This window comes from Pseudonaja textilis, chromosome 5 (assembly GCF_049901715.1).
Source record: "Pseudonaja textilis isolate UNSWEBS1 chromosome 5, rPseTex1.2, whole genome shotgun sequence".
NCBI classification, from domain to species: Eukaryota; Metazoa; Chordata; class Lepidosauria; order Squamata; family Elapidae; genus Pseudonaja; species Pseudonaja textilis.
Window position 1 is genome coordinate 53,590,063 of NC_141994.1, and position 10,591 is coordinate 53,600,653.

Genomic DNA, 10,591 nt, shown 5'->3' on the forward strand with positions numbered 1-10,591 from the left:
ACCTTGTTAAACCCTTCCCATACCTGAGCTTCTGAAATTCTTTCCTCATTAATATATCTGCTTTTCTATTTATAATCAAAATTACAAATGAAGACTCTGATTATCTGTTGAAACGGAGGATTTACTCCAGGTTCACATACTTTGAGGGCATTTGGTCTCCCGTATTTCAGGATGTGCTGGAGGTAAGCCTAGAAATGTAGCTGCATAAAGTTATCAATTTGTCCACAATCAGATGGAAGTCAAGAAGTTAAAGGTATTGTTACTTAGATTGTGGGTTTTGTATGTTTTGTGATCATTCTTTGTGCTGCTTATTAAGAAAAAACTGTTATTAATGTGGCTGCAAAAGAGGAAAAGGATGAAAATTGTAAATGATTTTTTCAGAGTAGGTACTGTAATTTGGCATGATGTCACAATGAGGGCATTCTCCAGAAAGTATCATGTATCCCTTAGGCCCAAACACCACAATACAAGCATGATGCATTAATCATAGCCAGCTGAGCATTTCCATAAGGTCGCCACTGGCTTCTCTTCTGACAGATATACAGGAATTTGGTTATGCAGCTCCAATTAAAGTTAATTGAGTTGTTTTTGTGCACCTTAAGAAATTAGGTTTTAACCTTGAGACATTTCTATCAGTATTCACAATCTAAATTACACATTCCTAGTGGTAGAACAAGATCCAGCCAAATAAATCCAGTTTTTCCAGAATATGCTCAGTTTTGTTTCTTTGAAACAACTGATATTCTGATTGAGTAAATACCTTGGTAGATCAAGGACAGATTTAGAGTCAAGGGAAATAATTACTTGAAGATTTGATCTATTGAATTGGTACCTCAACCATTTGTGGATTTCAGCACTTTAACATAGAAGGGTCTGCTGTTTGGGGCAATTTTTTTCCTTGATAATTTCACGTTTTGTATCAAAAGAGGGCAATAGTGAGGCCAGCTGTGATTTTGAATAATAGTACTCGTGAGATGATTGTAATTTTTCTTCCCACTAAATATCCTGTTCCTGGCCTGACTTACTCCTCTACCCACTTACTGTTGAGCTGCTATTATGTCTACAAAAACAAGTCTAGTTCTTTCCTTCTTCAAAATGTTGAACAGTGGTTGGATGATTTTTGATCCTGAAATCAATGGTCTTTCGTTATATGGTTTGGTGTATTAGTTCACTTATTTAAATGTGGGAAAACAGTAGAGCTATCTTTGGGGGGGCCCTACCGGTCATTCTAATAATCATGGTCAAGGAAATCTGGCCTAAGTCCCACACTGACATACACAACAAATCCAGGATGCCAAGTGGAGAAGTGGCAAGAGTAATATTGATGCTCCTGACAAAATAATTATCTGTTACCTACTTTAAAATAAAAGGGAAAATAAGCAGCAGGACAACTGATCTTAAAATATGCTACACAATGTGTACCCTGTTAGCACAGAGTTTTAACTTAAACGCACAGGACAATGCCAAATAGTTTATTATTTATTTACTATTTACATTAGAAAGAATAATTACAGGATAATTATTAAGTGCCTTTTTGTTTTAAATCTGAAAATTACCGAATTACAACATCTGTCATACTTTCAAAATAATACCCAAATTATATTGTAATCCAACTGCCTCTTTTCATTCCACAAATAAAGGCTCCTCCCTTTTTTATCTGCACTCACATGATTCCTCATTGATACTGTTGTATCCTCTCTGCTTTGCACCATATGGGAAAGGTCCAATGCTATCTATGCAAAAGGTTTCTTGACAGCATCTGCATATGACTGTGTTTTAAATCAGAACACAAAAATATTTAATACCAATTTTTCCATCTCCTGTTGCTTGATACATTAGGACTTATTTTATCTAGCACCTACTGACATAAACATGCCTAAATTATAGACATTTTATATTTAAATTAGGAGGACAACATTCTGCTCTTTGCATTTTTATGCTTCCTTCTTCAGGTACCACTTAAAAGCCGACATGAAAAAAGATCCCCTCCTTTTCCAAGGCATTTCCCTTAAAAATTCTTAAAACTCCTTTCAGTGAAGGAAACGATTTTTTTATAATTTTCCGCTAGGAAGAAAAAACACATTGGTAGTAACAGCCACAAAAGTCAAACCTCAGAGGACTAATTTGACAAATAAGCAAAATGCATTTGCTTATTTGCTGGTATCCTGCTGTTATGCTGCTGATAGTATTCTACAGAGCAATTATTGAGTCTGTCATTTGTACTTCTATAACTGTCTGGTTTGGCACAACTAAAGAGGACAAGTACTAGTTCTAACAGATAATTAGGACTGCAGGAAAAACAATTGCAACCACCCTGCCTTCCATAGAAGACATGTATATTGCAGGGGCCAGAAGGAAGGCTGAGAAAAACTGCATCCTGGTCATAAGCAGTTTCAATTCCTCCCCTCAGGACATCACTATAGGGCATTGCATGCCAAAACTATTAGACACAAAGACAGTTTCTCCCCCCATGTCATCACTCTGCTGAACCCCTAATTCCCACAGCACAGCATTGTCTTATGCCTAAGGATATTTACCCATGTAGTAGGGCTGTATTACTATTATCCTTCTCATCTTTCCAATTACCTTCTCCTATTAGTATTTTATGATTATGTCACTTTGTTGTTTGTATGTACACTGAGAGGTTATGTACTGGAGACAAATTCCTTCTGTGTCCAATCACACTTGGCCTACTCTATTCTACTCTATTCTTATCCTATCGTATCCCATTCTTTATTACTTTTATAAATAACATAAGGCAGCTATACCTAATATTCCTTCCTCCTCCTCTTTTCCTCACAACCACAACCTTGTGAGATGATCTGGCCCGAGAGAGAGTGACTGGTCCAAAGACACCTAGCCAGCTGTCATGACTAGGGCAGGACTATTCAGAATTCAGTCTCCTGATTTCTAGCCTGGTGGCTTAACCACTAGACCAATATTTGCTAATCCAAGTTTTATTTCCCTGGACCCAATCCAAATCAAATGGCATAGCCCAATAACAAAATTACAAAGATAGTTATAAAATCTCTCTATATAACTGGCACAGTCTTACATACCACATTTAGGATTGATCTTCATGTCTGGAGTTCAGAATTATTTTCCACTAAGCAAAAATTCTAATGGCTTTTCTCCTGCATTGAATGTGGCATAAGAGCACATAGCAGGTGGATCATCCCTGCTTGTTTTGCTGCAAAATTTGGCAGCATATGGCACCCTCTGGTCCCTCCTGCTTGTTGGTTGCCACTCTTTGGAACATAGAAGATCTTGGAGCACACACACACCTCTTATATGTTGGGAATATTTGGGCAAGTAGACTTTTGCTATTAGAAACAGTTCAGTTGGAATACAAATGCCCTTTGCAGCCTTACTTTGGCACTTCAGCACTAAAAAGAAAATATAGACAGTGAATGGATTCACATGTCATGCATTTTTTTTTTAAAAAAATGGCTTCAATAGAGGAGGATATTTGTAGCTCAGAGTTGAAATTAGGGGGTATTTGATGCTCTCTGAGCTTGGTTGTTTTCTTGCAGATGTTTCAGTATTTCATTGCAGACTAGCACTGATGATGTTACCTAGTTCAGGTAGTGAAACATCTGCAAGAAAACAGCCAATTCAGAGACCATCAAGGACCATTCAAAAATCAGCTTAGTGTGATGTATGGACTTAATGATGTGTGACCATGGATAACAATTTATGGGGCAAAGGTTCACACCACAGACAGCTCTCCCAAATGATGAAAAAAAAAAGGGCATGCAGGGAGGGACACATCAAGGAGACATAAGGCAGAACTCCAGAAATTGATCTCCAAAAATTGGCATTAACAAAAGTTAATGCTCAGAATGAATGGAAGCTTATGAAAGATAACAAAAAGAACAAAAGAAGGTTCTGTCTTAGAAACAGAAAGAAAAACAAAAGAGAAAGAGGTGAGCTGTCAATGCACTATAGTGAAAAACAGTTCACTATATCGAACTGAATATAGTTCACTATATAAGAACTGAATTTCTTAATCTTACAGGTAATCCTTAATTTACAACTGTTTGTTTAACAATCATTCAAAGTTATGAAGGTCTTGGGAAAATGTAACTTATGAACTCAGTTTTATGACCGTTATATCACCCCAGTGGGCATGTGCTAGCAACTGGTTGCAGTATCCTGTGGTCATAATTTGTGACCTGATTTCCAACAACAACAAAAGGCAAAAAAATGCCCATTGGAGAAGCTGGGTTTGCCTAATCATAACTGTAAAAATTGCAATAAAATCATATCCAATTGGACTTACAATGGAAATTCCAATCCCAATTGTGGTTGTAAATCAAGAACAACCTGTTTTTTTTGTCTTCTGACAAAAGTGAAATAACATTCTGTCATCGTTAAGTTTCTGAGTGAATGAGGGAGGAATTTAGGATAGACAAAGGTGCTCATAGGAGAGAGATAATGTAAATAAATTTAATCTCTAGAGCCAAAGGGATTATATTTAATGACAGAAAACCCAGCAGAGTTGGAAAACTTTGAGAACAGAAGGTCTGGCAAGGTCTCAGAGTGTTGGAGAAGAGTAAATATTGTCTTCAAGGAGGAGAAAGATATTCTAGGAAACCACACTTTTCAGCTTGAGATTTATACCAGGTGACATCCTAAGATTATCAAACGTGTCTGCATGTTACAATTAATAAAAAGCAGTATGAGCTTGTTGAAACAAATCATGCCAGTTAAATTGAACATCTTTTTTTTAACAAAGTAAAAAATACTTGAACAACAGCAAAGCTTTTGACAAAAGGCTTTCATGATATTTTTCTTACAGTGATAGAATAGAATTAGGTGGATTTGCAAACAATTATTGATCAGGCTCAAGGTGTGTCCATCCATAGTTCTAAATAAGCTTGGACGGAAGTATTCAGATGAATGAATGGCCAAATCATTTACCTTTAGAAGGCCTGCTGAGTTTTGCGCCACTAAACAAGAATTTTTTACTGTTTATTCAATGGAGAAGCATCATATACACCATGCTGAACTAAAAAGATTGATTGAGAGGCATGTTTGCCGCCAACACGTGCACACACCAAAGTAGCCACATGGTATGGCTTTTTAAACACAATGTGTGGGTTGCTATGTTGCCTGAACACAAAACACTAGCAGATTTGAAACCACTGTTGATACCCAAAGCTTGTGATAAGATTGCAAACCTTGGTCCCCAGAAACCCCAAAGGGCACATCCTGTCATGAAACACACCAAGTTACTAAAGCACCAGCCTTGATTAATGAGACAGATATAACAGTTTCTAACATGGCAGTGTGTGTACCTCACTTTTTGATCTTGGCATGTTGTATTGCATCCATAGCTATCCAGTTCCTAACTGGGCTGCTGCTGCTTTGAGTACAGCAGATACATTTGGGAAGAAAGAAGGGTACTCTCTTTCTATCTTTTTACAGTAAATGTGTTACTGAATTTATTAAATTCAATGGATTTCCTTCCTTCAAAATCTGTGCTCTAGGCTTAGCTGCAAGCCTGAAAATAGGGGTGTGGGGGTGGTGGGGTGAGGAAAAAGAGCAGTGAGAAGTTCCAAAGTGAACATCATTTGATCAACTCTAAAACTTTTGATCTTTGTGATGAAGAAGAAACCACTTGTTTTCTTTTCCACCTGTTGTGAGAAAGTAATATTTTATGTTGTGTTGGGCTCTTTGAAGAAAGGAGGATATGGGAAGATAAAGAAAGAGTACCTACAAGACACTGATGTTTATCATTCATAAAAGAGACTCGAGCTGCAAATGCAGTTTTTTTGGGAAAACGCTGGGAGCAACACTGGATTACAACAGATTTGGAGAGCTTTGACGCTGAGTAATCTTCCCTACTAAACTTTTTCTCCTTAGCCAGATTTCCAAAGGGACCAGAGGAGAGTGGGAAATCAGATAAGTTGCAAAGATCCAGGTTCCCAGAAGATTTCTTTAAGAGGCAGCGGGATAATAAAGAAGCAGGTTGCTTTGAAGCACCTTCTGTAAAAATGGGAGGTGTATTTGCACGTCAGTTTATCCGTGATTAATATGGCTATAATTGACTGAACCCAATTTGCAAAAATCAAAAATCAGCGCAGGCCACTTGGTGCAATATGCATTTATGGCTAGTGTGTATATCCTGTGAATGCAGCCCGCAGTTGCTTTCAAGCATCATGCCAGCTGTGATTTATTTAATCGCAACTGAAAATGATTGAATGGTTTGTTTCATCGCGGCTGAAAAAAAGGGAAGTGGCTGAAAAAAAAGGAAGTGGCTGAATTCACACCTCACGCCTAGCTAAAAAGCCAACCAAACCTCGAAGCTTAACCCATTTCACTTTTTTTTCCCTCCCTCGTAAGCATCCGCTTCGCCGGCCATCACAACTCACCTTCGAAGGGCGTGGTGCTGCTCCGCTGCTCTTCAGGTGCCTGCTGGACAACTTTGCCCTTCCGCGCTGAGTTGCCCATGCCGGGGTTCCTGTCCCCCGCTCCGTGCGACCTCTGTTGGCCGCTTAAGCGAAACGTCGGGTACCCGGAACCGTAGACTCTCCCTTCTCCTCTCTCTCCGCGTGGCAATTGATCCTGAGCTGGGAAGAGTCCTGCAAGAAAAACAACAACACGGAAGAAGCCCCGAGGTCTGCGATGCTTGCAGCTCTTAGCGTTCGCGGACCCCGGCAGGAGCCAGAGTGGGTTTGATGGTCGCCAGCCGGTTGCGATGGGAATAGAACCCGAAGCGAAAGAATGAAGTTCTGAATTCCGAAAGGGGTCGTGCGACCCCTGCTGGTTGAAACTGAATTGTGTAACTGAATTTGCAAGGGAAAAACAAGAAGGGTTTGTTAAAAATGGTTACACAAATCATACTTGTGTGTGTGTGTGTGTGTGTGTGTGTGTGCAAAGGGTCTAGATTAATACATTGAAAAAAATACTGTAGTTACAATGTACCTAGTCTTCAGGAAGATGTTTCATAAATTTGATCATTGCTTTTTTTATATAAAATGGAAAAGGGTGAGATGGATGGTCACTCTTGGAAAGGAAGGTTCGCCACCCACAATATTGTTATAATGGCTCTCACATGTAAGCATGTAGGTTGTTGCATTCTTCATCCGCTGCAGCTTCCAAATCCCTTCCGAAGTTAATTTCATTGACAGCATATTGAAGGGATGTTTGGTAAAAACGTGAATTATATGCCTTCTCACCCAAGCCATAACCTCCAGCTGCTTAGCAGCATCATGAATCCAAGAGGTAGGCAAGCAGGCCATCTGCTCTTTTAGAAGAAATGCTATTGTCTGAAGTAACCATTGAAGCAGAGGACTGGAGAATATCTGGTTAAACAGCAGCTCCATTTTGTCTGGCTTCAACCTTGGCTTACTTGGTCCTATCCGGATCTGCATGGGACTCCAGGGATGACCTAAAGGTAGGTATCATCATATGCTGGTGTTATCTCCTGATTGGATCAATGACTTATCCCAGCAGCCTTATATAGATGCTAAATAGCAAACTGAGAAAAGAATCAGCCCCTGTAGAACAGGTAGCCCTTGACTTACAAGTTCATTTAGTGACGGTTTGAAGTTACAATGGCACCAAAAAAAATAAAAAATAAATTAGAACCATTTTTCACACTCATGACCTCTGCAGCATCCCCATGGGCACGTGATCAAAATTCAGATGTTTGGCAACTGACTCGTATTTATGACAGTTGTTTGTCTCAGGTTCTTGTGATCACTTTTGTGACCTTCTGATGAGCAAAGTCAATGGGGAAGCCGGATTCACTAAACAACCATGTGATGAACTTAACAATTGCAGTGATTCCAGAGGTGGTATTCAGCAGGTTCTGACCAGTTCTGGAGAACCAGTAGTGGAAATTTTTAGTAGTTCGGAGAACCGGCAAATACCATCTGACTGGCCCCGCCCCCCATCTCTTCTCTGCCTCCCAGGTCCCAGCTAATCAGCTGGGTCTTCTTTGGTTGCCCTGCACAGGAGAACAGAGCTGGAAAGCAGGATAGTGGGGCGGGGAAGGAATGAGGATTTTGCAGTATCCTTTCCCTGCCATGCCCAGCAAGCCACGCCCACAGTAAAAAAAATTTGAATCCCACCACTGAGTGATTCACTTATCAATTACTGTGGCAAGAAAAGTCATAAAATGGGGCAAAACTCACTTAACAAATGTCACATGGACAGAAATGTTGGGCTCAATTATAGTTGTAAGTTGAGGACTACAAGTAATGGAATGCCCATGGGACTGATGTCACCACCACCGTCTGGGATTGCCCGGTTATAAAACAGCAGAATCTCTGAAAACAATGTCTAATCACTATTGCTGGCTGGTAGTCCAGAAGGATATCATGGCAAAAGATATTGAAAGCTATCAAGAGATGAAAGGGAACCAAGAGGGATGCACTCCTGTCATCCAGATCACAGCAATTTACTCCCTAACTGAAAAGGATCCAGATAATTTCCTCTAAGGTATTCTATAATTGGGACAACCTTGTGTGAAGAGGAAAAAAATGGCGACTGGTCAATATACAATCTTGCTGGGTCTCAGGAAGGCTTTTGGCACTGGGACAACAGCAAAGAAGCACAAGAATTAAAACCGTAGTAATTTTCAGTGATTTTTTTTTCTATGTAGTTAACCTGGTCATAGATGTCTCTGCTCATTCCTTCCCACAAATCCACTGGGTAAGAACCCTACATCACTGTGCTTACCCATTCGAGTTTTGGTAACAGATGCCAGACCTTTCTGCTCATCTACTGCAAGTTTAAGAATCATTTTTACTGTAGACAGATCTGGCATGAATATAGGCCCACCTGAGCTCTAGGTTGCCAGCAAGTTGGCTTCCCAGATCTAGGAATGAAGAATGAGCTGTGGAAAGTAGAAAGTAGCACTGGACCAGAGGTCTCCAATTTCGGCATCTTTAAGACTTGCGGGCAACAATTCCCAGAATTCCCCAGCGAGCAAAGGCTTGTGGAGTTCAATTGGTGTCTGACACTAGTAGATTAGACAGGTCATTTTCATGATACATCCTTTCCTCTCCTTGCCCTCCTGTTGATGGTCACGAGGGACATGTCCATGAAGCGCCAGGGTGAAGTCAGCTTGAGGAAAACCGTTTACCTCAACTCAGCAAGTGTGGGTTATTCAGTGAACTCTGGCCAAGGATTTATTTCACATTGTAAAATTAACTAAAATAAATTACATTTCCCTTATGGGATATATCCCAAAGCCTAGGTGTCAATTACTATATAGAGCTTGTATCCATGGTAGGAAGGAAACTAAGCCTCCCTTCCCCACTATTTATTCTTTGGCCATCCAACCTTTCAATCATTTTCAGGGCACACTATTAGAATTACACTTAAAAGGATTTATCACCAAGGTTGAAATTAGCAAGATAAGAAAGGGCATCAGCCTTCTCAAATAAAGAAAATATCTTTAGGATATCAGCTTTCCCCCTCTATCTGAGACTTCCCCTCTCATAAACAATGAGCCTCAAGGCCATAGCTCGATTCAAAAAGCAAAAACCACAAGCCCAGCTGGGCTCCCTTTTGGCCATTAGGCTAATTGCACTTTCCAAAGTGGCTCTGTTCAGGCACTTTCAAGGAGAAATGGAAAATATTCCTATAAAAGAAACTGGGGGAGAGATTGACACGTACAAATAGTCCTTGACTTACAACAATTTACTTAGTAACCATTTGAAGTTACAATGGCATTGAAAAAAGTTACTTATGACCATTTTTCACACCGTTGCAGCATCCCCATGGTCACGTGATTTACATCTGGAGGCTTGACAACTGATTCACATTTATGACTGTTGCAGTGTCCCAGGACCATGGGATCCACCTTCTGCAAACTTCTGACAAAGTCAAAGGGAAAACCAGATTCACCTAACGTCCACATTATTAATTTAATAACTGCAGTGATTCACTTAACAAAGTCGTAAAATGGGGTAAGATTCACTTAACAAATTACTTAACATAAATTTTGGGCTCAATTGCTGTAGTAATTTGAGGACTACCTGTACTTCCAAACAACTGATCTTATCTTCTTGTATTGTTCTTTTGGAAATGAACTTCTCTGCTTCAAGCAAGGGTTCTGTCTTCTTTCAAACCCAGTAGGGAAGAGACAGTTTCTAACACCATCTGCCACAGAGAGGAAGGGGTCAATCTATTTTCTAAAGCCAGACAAGGAATAACGGATGGAAACTGAACAAGGAGAGACTTAACCTGGAAATAAGGAGAAACTTTCTGACAGTGAGAACAATCAACCAATGGAATACCTTGCCTTCAGAAGTTGTGAGAGCGTCTTCACTTGAGACTTCCAAGAAGAGATTGGACTGCCATTTGTCAGAAATGGTGTAGGGTCTCCTGCTTGGGTGGGGTGGGGGTGTGGGGTGTGTGTTGGACTAGATGACCTACAAAGTCCCTTCCAACTCTGATTATCTGTTATTATCTGTTATCTGAACCCACAAAGTACAATATCTGAATACAATGTGAATTGCTGTTGGCAGGATAGCCAATTCTGAGTGAATAAGCCTTGCTTAAACCATGGTTTGCCATGTCAGGTATATAATAACACCTGTATTTCTGCGAGAAAGGGTCCCTAGTCTGTTTT